The sequence below is a fragment of the Mesoplodon mirus genome (assembly GCF_964341445.2).
Source record: "Mesoplodon mirus genome assembly, chromosome: 2".
Taxonomy (NCBI): domain Eukaryota; kingdom Metazoa; phylum Chordata; class Mammalia; order Artiodactyla; family Ziphiidae; genus Mesoplodon; species Mesoplodon mirus.
The window spans coordinates 81882195-81896816 of record NC_138977.1 but is presented as its reverse complement, the minus strand read 5'-3'; the positions used below and the strand labels follow the sequence as shown (position 1 = coordinate 81896816).

Sequence of the window (14622 nt, the reverse complement as noted above, 5' to 3'; positions counted from 1 at the left end):
CTGCATGAACTTTAGAATCAGCATGTCACCTTCTACAAAGAAGTCAGCTTGGATTCTGATGAGGATTGTATTGAATCTATATATCAGTTTGGGGACTGTTGCCATCTTAACAATGCTGAGCCTTCCAGTCCATGAATGTGGGATGTTTCTTCATTTATTTAGATCTTTGATTTCTTTCAACAGTGTTTGTAGTTTTCATAGTATAAGTTTTACACTTCTTTTGTTAAATTTATTCCTAATATAATTTATTCTTTTAATGCTATTGTAAATGGAATTGTTTTCTTAATTTCATTTTCAGATTTTTCATTCCAAGTATTTAGAAATTTAATTGATTTTTGTATATTGATCTTGTATTATGCAACTTTGCTAAACTTATTAGTTCTAATTGGTTTTAATGAATTCCTTAGGAGGAGTTTTTAAGTGCAAAATCATGTAATCTGTGAATAGAGATAACTTTACTTCTTTTCTAATAGTTGCCTTTTATGTCTTTATCTTGTCCAACTGCCCTGGCTAGAACCTTCAGTATAATGTCAAACAGTAGTGGTGAAAGCAGACATCCTTGTCTTGTTCCTAATCTTTAGCATCCAGTTTTCCACCTTGAAGTATGATATTGACTGTGGATTTTTCATGAATGCCCTTTATCTTGCTGAGGAATTTCCCTTCTATTCCTAGTTTCTTGAGTATTTTTATTATCAAAGGGTGTCAGATTTTGTGAAATGCCTTTTTGCATCTATTAAGCATCATGTGATTGTTGTTTTTTATTCTACTGATATAATGTATTACATTAATTGATTTTCAAATATTAAACCAACACTGCATTCTTGGCATAAATCTCACTTGGTCATAATAGAATTCTTTTTATCTGTTGAAGATTTGGTTTGCTAGTATGCTGTTGAAGATTTTTGCATCCATAGTCATAAGAGATACTGGTCTGTAGTTTTCTTGTGATATTTTTGTCTAGTTTTGGAATCAGGTTAATACTGACTTCATAAAATGAGTTGGAAGTGTTTTACCATCTTTCATTGTTGGGAAGACTTCTGGGAAAATTGGTATTCTTTACATGTTCAGTACAATTCAGCAATAAAGCCATCTGGTCCTGGGCTTTTCTTTGTTTCTAGTTTTTGATAATTCACTCTCTTCCTTTGTTATAGGTTTATTCATATTTTCTTTTCTTTTCTTTTTTTTTTTTTTTTTTTGCGGTACATGGGCCTCTCACTGCTGTGGCCTCTCCCGTTGCGGAGCACAGGCTCCGGACGTGCAGGCTCAGCGGCCATGGCTCACGGGCCCAGCCGCTCCGCAGCACGTGGGATCCTCCCGGACCGGGGCACGGACCCATGTCCCCTGCATCGGCAGGCGGACTCTCAACCACTGCGCCACCAGGGAAGCCCTCTATTTTTTTTTAATTGAAGTATAGTTGATTTACAATATTATGTAAGTTTCAGGTATACAACAGTGATTCACATATTTTGAGGTTCTGTTTCTTACGTCAGTTTCAGTAGTTTGTGTCTTTCTAGAAATTTATGCACTTCATCTAAGTTATCTAATTTATTGGCATATAATTGTTCATAGAATTTCTTTATAATCCTTTTTGTTTCAGTAAGATCAGTAGTAGTAGCCCCTCTTTCATTTCTGAATCTAGTAATTTGAGTGTTCTCTCTTTTTTCTTGGTCAGTCGAGCTAAAGCTTTTGGTTTTCTGTTTCTCTAGCAGTCATCAAGTTCTTCTGGGCAGAAGTATTTTGGGGCAACTGATAATAGGGAGACTTTGCCCAATTCTGCTTCTCTGCCACTATCTAGTCTTTCCCACTGTACCCCTTCTTATCTTGCCCCTAGGGAATTTCCCTATACTTACTATTGCTTATTTTCTGGCTCTCACTGCTTGAACCATAATTAATTCCATCTGTTTTTTACATATGTGTGTGTGTATATATATATATATATATATATATATATATATATATATATATATATATACACTTGTGTGCTTGAACCTCATTATTCCTTTCTTTCTTTTGTCCAGATCTTAATCCATTTAACCTTAAGGAAAGCCAGCTGCTTTTCATTGTGGGTTTTTCTTTTTTTGTAGATTATATTCCATTATAGCTTATTAAAAGATATTGTATAATTCCCTGTGCTATACAGTTGTTGTTGCTTATAAATGTTACATATAGTAGTTTGTATCTGTTAATACAAACTGTATCTGTAGTTTGTATCTGTATCTGTTAATCCCATACTCCTGATTTCTCCCTCCCCCACCTCTCCTCTGGTAACCATAAGTTTGTTTTCTATGAGTCTGTTGCTGTTTTGTATATAGATTCTTTTTAGATTCCACATATAAGTGATATCATATAGTGTTTGTGTTTCTCTGATTTATTTCACTAAGCATAATACTCTCTAGGTCCATGCATGTTGCTATAAATGACAATATTTCATTCTCTTTTATGGCTGAATAATATTTCTCTGTGTGTGTGTGTGTGCACGTGTGTGACATCTTCTTAAGCCATTTGTCTGTTGATGGGGACTTGGGTTGTTTCTGTGTCCTGGCTATTGTAAAGGGTGCTGCTGTGAACATTGGGGTGCATGTATCTTTTCAGTGTTCTGAGTAAAAAGACCTTAAATTATGATTGATCATTTTAAGAATAGGGCAAATGATGCACCTTTATCAAGGAAAAGGAAAGTTAGAAAACCGAAAGTTAAATTAATATATTAAAGGCATCTATTAAGCAGCCATCTACCCGCATCTACATTCTCTACCATAGTCTTCACCTAACTACGTTGTGAGAAAAGTAGGCTTTATGAGCTGGCCTGGGAACATAACCACATATAGTAGTTCTAGCACTATAATATGGTGTAGTTTCTATAGTATACTCTCTCTATATGTATATATTTTATTTTTCTCTAGTCATTTTGGATAACCACTCATCATATTATACTATACTATATATAATGTATGGATTAAGAATGGTAAGAGGTAGGTAAGAGTGATTAGCCACACTGCCTACATTTGAGTTTTTATGCCCTTGAGCAAATTACTTAGCTTAAGTTTCTCATCTGTTAAATGGGTATGTTAATAATGCCTCCCACAAAGAATCATTGTATTATATGGGTTAATAGTACATTTAAGTTACTTGAAATATGCCCAGCACATAGCAAAAATCAGTAAATGTTAGCCATTAGTACTACTACAAATAATTCACCTATAAAAATATGCTTTTTGAATTGCAGATTTTGTCTATGAGGATCAAACTGTAGAATAACATTGATTTGTGCCATGTTGCCATCACTCATTTTGTCCTTCTGCCTCACAAGTACTCGGAATTAGAGAACATCTATGGTTACATTAAACCAAAAGTCAAAACCTCTGAAGCCTCAGTGAAAGTGTCAGACCCTCAGTCTTTAAGGCTAATATTTTAGGACCTTATGAATTTCCCTTAAAGCTAAAAATAGCTTCCATGATGACTGTCTCTTTTACAGTCAGTGTCCAGGTTATTTTTAGAACCCTAGTATTCAGGGTATTTTTAGAACTCTAGCAGTACCAGCTTATCTTGAAGGTGGAAATAAATGGAGTAAAACGTTTCTTGTAATTCAGAAACTTTCAGGAATCTTTGTGAAGTGTAGTTTTGTAGTATATGCTTGTTAAATGGTTTGGGGCTGATAGAATGAGTCTTTAAAATATAATTTGGTTTAGCTCTCAGGAAGAGTACAGTGAAATGTGTAGCGTCTAACTTTTCTATACCACACAATTTAGGTATGAAATAACCTTGTCTCATTAAAGAATAGTGACCTTGACTAAGTATATGAGTAACAAAACAAACTGTATCTTCAAGTAGGCTCTATTGGTTTATTAGAAAAATAGGTTATTGAGTTTTTTCCATAGAGTAACTCAATTTGTTAAAATTGAAGTAGCTGTATTGTTACTCTGTTGTTTGTTTGTTTTTTGGATTTGACACATAAGAGAGATCATATGGTATTTGTCTTTCTCTGTCTGACTTATTTCACTTAACTTAGTGTCCTCTGAGTCCATCAGTGTTGTTGCAAGTGGCAAGATTTCATTCTTTTCTAATGGCTGAATAATATTCCACACACACACACACACACACACACACACACACACACACACACACACACACACACACATATATATATGTATGTATACAGAGTCTACAATTTCTTTATCCATTCATCCATCAGTGGACATTTAGGTTGTTTCCACATCTTTGCTATTGTAAATAAAGTTGCAATGAACATGAGGGTGCATATATCTTTTCGAGTTAGTGTTTTTGTTTTCTTTAGATAAATACCCAGAAATGAAATTGCTGAATCATATGATAGTTCTATTTTTAATTTTTTGTTTTATCTTAATATTAACACTTAGTCTTGAAATATATATTGATTGCATAGCTATTGACAAATCAGAATTTTAGGGAGATTTCTGTTCTCAGACTTGATCAACCACTGAAGTCTAGAGCATGTCAAAAAGTACACTAATAGGTTTCATTCCTTCAGAAAGTATGCATTTATATCTTACTTTATAAGACAAATGTAGAGCCCTTAGAAGATGACAATCTTCTTGAGGACACATAATTTTCATACTAATAACCGCAGCAAGGAGACACTGTAAGATAATTGCTTTGTAATTGGTACAGTGTTTTCAGTTCAAAGGAGTCAGTGATTCTTTCAGACTAGAGTGGGTCAAGCAGGGCTTCAAGAAGAGGAAGCAGAATTTGGGCCAAAATTTTAAGAGCAGGTAAGATTTTTTTTTTTTTTTTTTTTTTTTTTTTTTGCGGTACGCGGGCCTCTCACTGTTGTGGACTCTCCCGTTGCGGAGCACAGGCTCCGGACGCGCAGGCTCAGCAGCCATGGCTCACGGGCCCAGCTGCTCCGCGGCATGTGGGATCTTCCCGGACCGGGGCACGAATCTGTGTCCCCTGCATCAGCAGGCGGACTTTCAACCACTGCGCCACCAGGGAAGCCCTGATTATGGTGTTTTAAATGCCATAAGGTATTATCAGTGGGAAACCATTGTTTTATTGGGGTAACATTAAAATAGATGTTTTAAGAGTAACTTAGAAGCTCTGGGTTTGATTTTGAGACTTAAAGAGACTAAAGTCGGGTGTGATGTAATAAGGGCCTAGAGTATGGAGTATTAGAGTATTAATACAGTTTTATCAACTGTATTAATATGAAGGTAACTTACTTTTGAGAAGAGTAGTCTGGGCACTTAAGAATACTGAAGTTTTCTTTTTTTTTTTTTTTCTTTTTGCGGTATGCGGGCCTCTCACTGTTGTGGCCTCTCCCGTTGCGGAGCACAGGCTCCGGATGCGCAGGCCCAGTGGCCATGGCTCACGGGCCCAGCCGCTCCGCGGCATATGGGATCCTCCCAGACCGGGGCACGAACCCGTATCCCCTGCATCGGCAGGCGGACTCTCAGCCACTGCGCCACCAGGGAGGCCCTGAAGTTTTCTTAAAAGGAATTTACAATGTAGGTACAATGGAAAGACATTCTATTTTTTTTAATCAATTAATTTAATTTTTTGGTTACGCTGGGTCTTAGTTGCAGCAGGCAGGCTCCTTAGCTGTGGCTCCAGGGCTCCTTAGTTTTGGCTCGCCAGCTCCTTAGTTGCAGCATGTGGGCTCCTTAGTTGCGGTATGTGAACTCTTAGTTTGCAGCATGCATGCAGGATCTAGTTCCCTGACCAGGGATTGAACCCAGGCCCCCTGCATTGGGAGCACGGAGTCCCATCCACTGTACCACCAGGGAAGTCCCATGGTATTCTAATTTTTAAGGTCACATTGGAGTTTTTGCTTCAAATTCTTTTGGAACAGTTAGGTTTGAATGGAGGATGGTTTTACTTCTTAATTGCTTATAGGGAACAGAAATAAAATCTAGAGGGTCTGTTTTTTTTGGTTAAGTTTGCAGCACTTAATGAGTGCATGAGCTTTACAGGCTGAAATACTTTGCTTTTCAGTTACCTGAGAATACCCAAGATGAATGGGCACCAGGTTATTTTCTTAATGTCATAACTGCACCTGTAGAGTAAAAATTAGAGTTATCTAGTTAAACTTGAATAACCTCCCCAACCTAAATTGGGTAGTTCCAGGATAAACATCACTTTCGGGATTGCATTTTCCCATTTGTTCTATTATTGATCATGTAAACTAGAAAATATCCTAATACTCGCTTTCTGCTACAGTATGTATGGGCTCCATACATATTTTAATTCTTCGAATGAATTATATATTAATATAATTACTTATACATACGACATTAAAAAAAGATTGGGGTAATATTATCTGTATATTTTATGGATCATCATATGGAGTCAGGCAGAGGTGGCATCAATTTTGTTCATCAAAGCTGCTTGTAGAAAGTGGCAGAGTTTGAGTTGGGCTTCTAGGGTGAGCCAGCTGAAACTTACTCTTCAAGGCCTGGGTCATTACTGGGGTCAGCCCAGTTCCTGTTTCCATATTTTCTTTATTGGTAAGTGGGGTTCCACCTGGGCTCCTCTCTACATCGACTTTTCTGAGTAGTTTCCGCAGATCTAACTGGCTTTTACCAGGAGTAATGAAGACATTTGTAACTCGAGTTGATAACACTTTGGACTTTGGTTTCAGGGAAATGCGCTGCAGGTCAGAGACAGTAACTAGTGGATTCTGTGCCTTTGGTGATGGTACAGGCTTCCTCCTTTCATCAAAACTCTGTGTCTTCTTTAATTTCACAGTCAGTAGATCTTTAACTGTTATCTGCATGGGTCCACTTTTTTTTAATGGTCCAGCTTGAAGTGCTTTAGTGAGATCAGATTTTCTGAGCAGCAAAGGTACTGTCAGTGGTGGAGGCGGAGGGGATGGAGGCACAGGCGGAGGCAGGGGCGGAGGAAAAGATGACTGGCTGGCTGTGGTAGTGAGGCGGGAAGTACAGCCCCCGGGGTCTCCAGGGGTGGTTAGAGCACGTGCAGGCACATTTGTAAGTTTACCACGCATGTGACACATCTGACTACAGCTTGGACAGGAAGAATTTTCTGAGACGGCCTTCAGTGCTTCCTGGAGCTTGCGTAATTCATTTTCCAAAATGAGAAACCATTGTTTCAGACTATGAAGTTCTTGGTGGCAGAAACGGCATGGGAAGATGGTGTCTTTCAATACTTCCAAACTCCGGGCCATGCAGTTCTGAAACCAGTTGTATGTAGACCATACTCTGTTTGTCCAAAGCTTTACTAAATCTTTAAAATTGGGAAATTTGAAGTTCCAGGATGGTCTTAGCCAGCTTCTGCTAAGGGGTGTATCTGTTGAAGGAATAACCACTCTTTCTGGTGAGGGTGGCGGAGGGGGAGGCGTAACTAGCTTAGACTGAAAGTGAGAGGCTTCTTTTGAAAAATCTTTTCGCTTTGGCTTTTAGCTTTATTCTTTGTTGCTTGAACTTGGGCATGGTTTTAGCCTAAGAGTCCGGGGATTCGATGGAGTCCCAGCAGTGGCACCTCCCTCGCCATAAAGAAAAATACAAAAAATAAAATAAAAAAATCAAGACATACTATTAATGTGATAAATTAGTCACTATGTCACTTGAACTTTGAGCTTTAGGCCCCAAAGTTGCTCTGATGTGAGCACACTTCTAAAATTATCATCGAATGTGTATTAGGTAGACTTAAAATTTTTGTAATTGTGTTTTTTGTTTTTGGGGGTTTTTTTGGACACACCGCACGGCTTACGGGATGTTAGTTCCCCAACCAGAGATCGAATCCATGCCCCCTCCAGTGGAAGCATGGAGTCCTAACCACTGGACTGCCAGGGAATTCCCTAATTTTTGTAGTTCTAATGGCTTATGCATTAACTATACCCCTGCCTTGCCTGCTTCTCTCAGGTTTCACCTCAAATGTATATTAGATAAAAGGATTTATGTTAAAAACAATTATATGAAACCGGAAAGGAGTGCATATTGGCAAATAGCTCAGTGCTCATTCTTTTTTTAATAAATTTATTTTATTTTATTTATTTTTGGCTGCGTTGGGTCTTCATTGCTGCATGTGGGCTTTCTCTGTTGCAGCGAGTAGGGGCTCTTCTTTGTTGCGGTGCGTGGGCTTCTCTTGTTACAGAGCAGGGGCTCTAGGTGCATGGGCTTCAGTAGTTGTGGCACACGGGCTTAGTTGCTCCGCGGCATGTGGGATCCTCCCAGACCAGGGCTTGAACCCGTGTCCCCTGCATTGACAGGTGGTTTCTTAACCACTGTGCTACCAGGGTAATCCCCTTCTCTTATTTTTAAATGGAAAATTTCTGAAGTCTTTACATTATCTAAAATATGATTAGGGAATTCCCTGGCGGTCCCATGGTTAGGACTCCTCACTTCCACTGCAGGGGGCATGGGTTTGATCCCTGGACTGGGAACTAAGATCCCACATCCTGCATGCCAGTTGGTGGCCCTGCCCCCCAAAGGTGATAAGATTAGCTCCTTTAAAAGGAATCTAAGATTCTTATGGTACATGTAATTTTTTTTTAACTTTTCCATTTTTTATTATGGAAAAACTTCAACAAAAACAAAAGTGAAGAAAAGAGAATAATGAACTCCTGAAGCAAATCTCAGATAGCATTTCATTACTATTTCAGAATGTATTCCTAAAAAATAGGGTACTATATTAAAAAAAATCATACTATGATTATCATACCTAAAAATTTAACTATTATTAGCTATTATAATTAAAGTAGCTATTAACTTTTATTAAATGCATATATATATATTATGGTGGGTCTTGTGTGTGTGTATATATTTATATGTGAACATATAAAAAGTACATAAAATATGTAGAGTTTAACAAGTAACTATAAAGTGAACATATGAACAAAGAAATAGACTATCAACACCTTCAGAATATCATCAGCACCCCCAAAAGTCTAGTGTGTACCTCCTAGTCATAAACTTTTTCTTTCATAACCACTATATAAATGCAGTCTCTTTGGTTTTCTTATAGTGTCACTGTCTGTGTACAAATCTCTAAAAATATAGTTTTTTCTAGTTTTAGCTTTGAATTTTATATGAATGGAATCATACAGTATGGTTCCTTGTGTATGCGTCTTTTTCAGTATTATGTTTGAGCTTCATCCATGTTATTACTTATGTGTTTTTCAATTATTTTTATTGCTGTATACTAAGTACTCTATTGTACTACTTAACCAATCCTCTCTTGCCAATGACTTCTAGCTTTTTTGGCTTTTACAAACAACATTGCTATGAATATACTTGTATGCATGTTCTATTGTACATGTACAAGCTGCTTTAGGGCATAGACATAGACATTGGTGAAATTGTTGGGCCATTGGGTATGCATATCTTTTACTTGCCGAAAACACCAAAGTGGTTGTAATTAACAGTGAATAAGAGTTTTCATTTTCTATGTTGGACTTTTTAAAAGTTAATTTTTACCAGTGAGGTTTTAAAGTTCTTTTACTTTACTGTTTTTCCCCCAAGACAGTGCCTTTTTTAAAAAACAGCTGTATTGAGTTATAATTGAAATACAGTACGTTGCACATGTTTGAAGTATATACTATAATATATATCTAGTCTTTGTTACCAGTTCTTAGCACAGAGCTTCAAAAACCCTTGCAACTTCCTGAGTGATAGGAGTATCTTTGTTATGTTAATGAGGTGACACCTGACCCCCTTCCTGGATAGCTTCAGGAAGGGACTGGTCACCAAAGTGTTGGAGATGTGGAATTTTCAGCCAACTGGGAGGGGTGGGGGGAGGCTAGTGACCTAGCTCAATGAAATGATAATGAATGAATGAATGAATTATTCCCACATAAGGAAGCCCAGTAAACCTCTGGAAACCAGGAGGAGCTTCCTGGTTGACGAACACATATATGTGCCGAGAGAGTATTGTGTCAGATCCACCAGGAAGGAACATGGAAGTTCTTCATCCCTGCCTTCTCTCCCCAAGATCTTGACCTATGTGTCTCTTCTGTTTAGCTGTTCCTGAGTTATGTCCTTTATAATAAACCTGTAATCATAAGTATAATGCTTTCAATGAGTTCTGTGAGTCATTCTAGCAAATTACTGAACCTGAGGGTATTGTAGGAAGCCCTAAAGTCATAACTGGCCTATCAGAGATGCAGGCGGCCCCCAGGACTTGCATGTATCATCTGAAGTGCGGGGAGTTTTGTGAAGGAATTTTTTGCTCTTTAACTTGCGGGGTCTGTGCTAACTCCAGGTAGTTAGTGTTAGAACTGAATTGAAAGGTAGTACATCCAGTTGGTGTCAGAGAGTTGCTGTCAGGGCAAAACAATCTTACAAGTTTTGACGTACATATATAGCCTTGAAACCATCATCACAATCAAGAAAATGAATGGATCTATCTCCCCCATATGTTTCCTTGTGTCCTTTTTAACCTACCCTTCTCCCCATTTGTGTCTGTCTTCTTTGGCTCTGAACACAATGGAATTCCCAATTAAATTGGGAATTATATTCCCAATGGAATACTTCTCAGCACTTAAAAGGAATGAATTACTGATATGTACAACATGAATGGATCTCAGATGCATTATGTTAAGTGATAGAGCTAGATTCAAAGAGCAGTGTACTGTGTAACTCCATTTATGTGATATTCTGGAATCACAGAATATCACAGATCAGGGGTTGCCAGACAGCACAGATCAGGGGTTGCCAAGGGCTAAGGAAGCAGCTGAGGGTTGACTTCACAGGGACACAAAGGAACTTTTTAGGGCGATGAAGTAGTCTATGCCTTGATTGTAATGTTGGTTACACAACTGTGTATTTGTCAAAATTCGTAGAATGGGACACTAAAAAGTGAATTTTATGTAATTTTACCTCAAAAAACCTGTCTTTAAAAAAAAAGGTAAAAAGATTGGAAGAATTTGCTAATGCAGATCATAAGTTACAGTGGCAGTATTTCAAGCAAAGTGGACTTTAGAACAAGGGATAGTGCCAAGGATAAGAAAAGATACTTGATAATAATAAAGGGATCACTGCAGTAAGAAAATACAACAGTATATACCTAATAACAGCTTCCACATAGCTGAGAAATTAACAAGTCCACAAGTACACATGAAAATTTCAACACTCCTCTTTCAGTAATTGATTAAACAAGTAGACAGAAATCAATAGGGTCATAGAAGAGTTAATTACCAGTGCACTTGACCTAATTGACATTCCATTCAATAACAGCAGAAATACACATTCTTTTCAAGTGCACATGAATCATTCACTAAGACAGATAGCCCCATGTGGTGGGCCATTAAACAAATTTCAATACATTGAATATGATTCATATTACATACAGGGGTAATATGATCACAGGGAGTTTAATGAGAAATTAATAAAAGATGTCCAGAAAATACCCCAAATATTTGGAAATTAAACAGTATATTTCTGAGTAATACATGAATAAAAGAAGGAATCAAGGAAAACTAGAAAATATTTTGAACTTTGTAGCAGTGCTTATTGAGAAATTTATTTTGATAAGCATTTAACTGTTCATATTAGAAGAGAACAGTCTAGAATCAGTGATAAGCTTCTACCCTGAGAACCTAGGAAAAGAACAGCAGATTAAACCTAAAGAAAGTATTGGGTTGGCCAAAAAGTTAGTTTGGTTTTTTCTGTTAAGACGGCTCCAGTAGTGCTTAGGTGTCTTTAACTTCCTTTGAAACAATTTTGTTAGATTGTATTGTGACAGCTGTCATATCAGTGTGCACTTAAAAAAACAACAACCAGTATCTTATCAAAACTGGTGAATTTTTGTGTAGCCATTTTAACATTGAAGATGGAAGAAAAACATTTTCAGCATATTATGCTTTATTATTTCAAGCAAGGTAAAAACGCAACTGAAATGCAAAAAAAGATTTGTGCAGTGTATGGAGAAGGTGCTGTGACTGATTGAATGTGTCAGAAGTGGTTTGCAAAGTTTCCTGCTGGAGATTACTTGAAGGTAGACCAGTTGAAGTTGATAACGATCAAATCGAGACATTAATTGAGAACAATTAACGTTATACCATGTGGGAGATAGCTGACATACTCAAAGTATCCATATCAAGCGTTGAAAATCATTTGCATGAGCTTAGTTATGTTAATTGCTTTGGTGTTCGGGTTCCAAGTAAGTTAAGCGGGTTGGTGGGGGGGGACCTTCTTGGCCTTATTTCTGCATACCATTCTCTATTTAAATGTAACGAAAACGTTCTGTTTTTAAAACAAATTGTGACGGGCGATGAAAAGTGGATACTGTACAATAATGTGGAACGGAAGAGATCGTGGGGCAAGCGAAATGAACCACCACAAACCACGTTAAAGGCCGGTCTTCATCCAAAGAAGGTGATGTTGTGTATATGGTGGGATTGGAAGGGAGTCCTCTACTATGAGCTCCTTCCGGAAAACCAAGTGATGAATTCCAATAAGTACTGCTCCAAATTAGACCACCTGAAAGCAGCACTTGACGAAAAGCATCTGGAATTAGTCAACAGAAAATGCATAATCTTCCATCAGGATAACACAAGACTGTGTTTCTTTGATGACCAGGCAAAAACTGTTACAGCTTGGCTGGGGAGTTCTGATTCATCTGCCATATTCACCAGACATTGCACCTTTGGATTTCCATTTATTTTGGTCTTTACAAAATTCTCTTAATGGAAAAAATTTCAATTCCCTGGAAGACTGTAAAAGGCACCTGGAACAGTTCTTTGCTCACAAAGACTAAAAGTTTTGGGAAGATGGAATTATGAAGTTGCCTGAAAAATGGCAGAAAGTAGTGGAACAAAAGGGCGAAGGGCGAATACGTTGTTCAATAAACTTCTTGGTGAAAATGAAAAATGTGTCTTTTATTTTTACTTTTAAAACCGAAGGAACTTTTGGGCCAACCCAGTAGAAAGCAGGACATAGTAAAGGTAAGAATGGGAATCAATCAAATAGAAAATGTGCAGACAGTAGACAAAACTAATAATGCCAACTTTGGTTCTTTGAAAAGATAATAGAATTGGCAAAATCGCTGTTAGATCAGTTTTCTCCACCTTGGCTCTGTTGACTTTTACAGCCTGATAATTGTGGGGAGCTGTCCTATCCCTGGTCTCTACCCCTAGATGCCAGTAGAACCCCTTTTCCCAGTTGTGACAACTAAAAATGTCTCCAGACATTGGCAGATATCCCCTGGAGGTGGGTGGCAAATTCACTCCTCCTTGAGACCACTACATTAGAACAACCAAGATAAAAAAGGGGGGGCAAGGGGGGAAAAAGAAAAAGTAAAAAAAAAAGACAAAAATTAGCAATATCAGTGAAAAAAGAGACATCAGTGTAGATTTTATCAGCATTAAAAGGGTAATAAAGGCATATTATAAGCAAGATAATGCTAGTAAATTCAGTATCCTAAATGAAATAGATATATTTCTGGAAAAATGCAAATTACTGAAACTGACTTAAGATGAAATAGAAAACCTGATAGCTTTATACTGATTTTAACTATTATACATTGCAGGTGATAACTGGTCACTTAGCTTTTGGCAGATGTTGTGATTGATTATCACTCCTGCTCAAGGTCAAGAAATAATTCACTTAGGAGCTACTCTGTGCTAGGCAAAGGGCTAGGCACTCAGGGTACAGTTTTTGTTTTTGATTTTGTTTTTTGCCGTTCCACACAGCATGAGGGATCTTAGTTCCCCAACCAGGGATGGAACCTGTGCCCCCTGCAGTGGAAGAGCAAAATCTTAACCACTGGACCGCCAGGGAAGTCCCACCTTATACCAGTTTTATCTTATTTTATTTTTAAAATTTTATTTATTTATTTTTGGCTGCATTGGGTATTCGTTGCTGCGCGTGGGCTTTCTCTAGTTGTGGTGAGCAGGGGCTATTCTTCATTGCGGTGTGCCGGCTTCTCATTGCGGTGGCTTCTCTTGTTGTGGAGCACAGGCTCTGGGCGTGTGGGCTTCAGTAGTTGTGGCACGTGGGCTCAGTATTTGTGGCTCAAGGGCTCTAGAACACAGGCTTAGTAGCTGTGGTGCACAGGCTTAGTTGCTCCATGACATGTAAGATCTTCCCGGACCAGGGCTCGAACCTATGTCCCCTGCATTGGCAGGCAGATTCTTAACCATTGCACCACCAGGGAAGTCCCTTTATACTGATTTTAGAAACTAGATTTGCAACTAAAAACTTTCCCACAAATAAAGACCTGGATGACTTCATTGATGAACTCTATCAAAACACTTAAGGAAAAAGGCATACTAGTCCGACACAAACTAAGCGAACAGGAAGAGTGAACACTTCCAACTCACTTTATATGGCCAATATTACCTTGATACCAAAGCAAAACATATTACAAGAAAAGAAATCTGCAGACCAAGAGCCTAAATGAACAACAAAATATTAGCAGGGGAGATCCAGCCAGCCAAACCAAACAAACCAAAAATAGGAAAAACGAAAAACAAAAAAAACACCGCACACGTGCAAAACACAGTGCACCCCCAATGACCACCATGTCAGGTTTATTCCAGGAGTGCAAATTTGGTTTAATATTTGAAAATTAATCAATTTATTTCCACATATTAACACTAGTGTAAATTGGGAAAAACATGTTATCATCCCTATAGATGTGGGAAAAGTATCTGAAAAAAAATCCAACACATTCTTCATAAAAACTAAT

General features: G+C 37.9%; 1 protein-coding gene and 1 pseudogene across 5 annotated transcripts in view; one reads left to right on the top strand and one right to left on the bottom strand.

Moving 5' to 3' along the window:
• The window catches only part of PDS5A (PDS5 cohesin associated factor A), a 130902-nt gene that overhangs the window by 29055 nt on the left and 87225 nt on the right, over positions 1-14622 (top strand). The gene's annotated exons all lie outside the window — the stretch shown is intronic.
• On the bottom strand, positions 6275-7473 carry LOC309812443 (proline-rich protein 11-like; annotated as a pseudogene). The gene has a single exon. The product of its transcript is annotated as a proline-rich protein 11-like (transcript).